We start from the raw sequence: 1,429 nt of genomic DNA on the forward strand, positions 1-1,429 counted from the left end.
AAGATCCATCTAACATCAGCTACAATATCCCTAGTACCACTGAAAGGAAAATTTTTAAAAAAACAATGTCCCCAAACCCAAGTATTATAAGAACCTATACCTTTGATCTGTATTGTAAGAACCTATACCTTTGATCTGTATTTTAAGAACCTTTACCTTTGATCTTGTGTGAATGTTTGTGTTCCAGGAACTAGCTGACCACATACTGAAAAAAATTACTGGCAAAAACCATATTTCAACTAACGTCACCAGCAGGTAACTGACCTAAAATTGAACTTCTCCTTTTCCAAAGAGCCAATGAGCTAATTCCACACCACAGAACCCCTAGACCTTGTATAAATTCCCTTGCTTTTTGGGGCTCGGGGTCGACTTCCCTGTCTCCTGTGTGAGATACAAGTCGTCCTGAAGCTTCGTCAATAAAGCCTCTTGTGATTGCAGTGAGCGGATCTGGTGTGAGTTGCTCGGGGTCGCGCCCGGTCTGGGAAAAGCCCTAGTTTGGGGTCTTTCATTTGGGGGCTCACTCATCTGGGATCGAGCAGCCACCCCCACAACCCGCCAATCAGCCACTTGGAGGTAAGAGGATCCTCTAAAATTTCTTTGTTTCTTTGTCTGTGCGGTGCCGCCAAACCTGTGTGTTCATAAGTCTGTTTTATTTTCAGCTTACTTTCAGTTTGTGACTGTGGCCAAGCAGACGTGCTTGAAAAAACCATGAGTCACAGCCCAAGAGGGAGACGTCCCTTTGGGTGGAATACAGATCCAGAGGCTTTAATAATCTCTGGTCTGTCTGAGGGACTTAGAGTGTCCCGCCGGAGAGGAGGGACCTGGAGGGCTCTCCCGTCTGAAGCAGCTTTCAATTGGTTGTCGCGAAGAGAGCTTCTTGTGTGTCTTGTATTTCTTGTGAGTGTCTGCTGTGTTCTGTGGGCGACTAATATGAGACAGATTATGACGACACCCCTTTCCCTGACTTTAGGACATTATTCTGAAGTAAGAACTAGGGCTAATATTCTCTCTGTTAACGTTAAAAAAAGACCTTGGCAAACCTTCTGTAACTCTGAGTGGCCCGCTCTGGGAGTCGGTTGGCCACCAGAGGGAGCATTTGACTTAACAATCATTTTTCACGGTTAAAGATCTTGTTTTCCAGGAAGGACCAAATGCGCATCCTGACCAACAGCCATACATCATCGTGTGGCAGGATTTAGTGCAGAATCCACCGCCGTGGGTAAAACCTTGGGTTTTGAAGAAACATGCCACCCCTCCGCGCACATTAGCCTTAAAAACCCGAACTTCTGAGTCCAGAGTTCCTCTGGCCCCAGAAGCTGCACCATCGGCACCACCCAAAATTTATCCTGAGATTGAAAATCCACCTGAGTGGCCTGAGATGTGCCACAATCCTCCCCCATATCAGGGCCAGGTTGATCCCGGTCCCCCC

The sequence above is a fragment of the Elephantulus edwardii genome, unplaced genomic scaffold, assembly GCF_000299155.1.
Source record: "Elephantulus edwardii isolate Elephantulus edwardi_28Jun2011 unplaced genomic scaffold, EleEdw1.0 scaffold00221, whole genome shotgun sequence".
Lineage (NCBI taxonomy): Eukaryota > Metazoa > Chordata > Mammalia > Macroscelidea > Macroscelididae > Elephantulus > Elephantulus edwardii.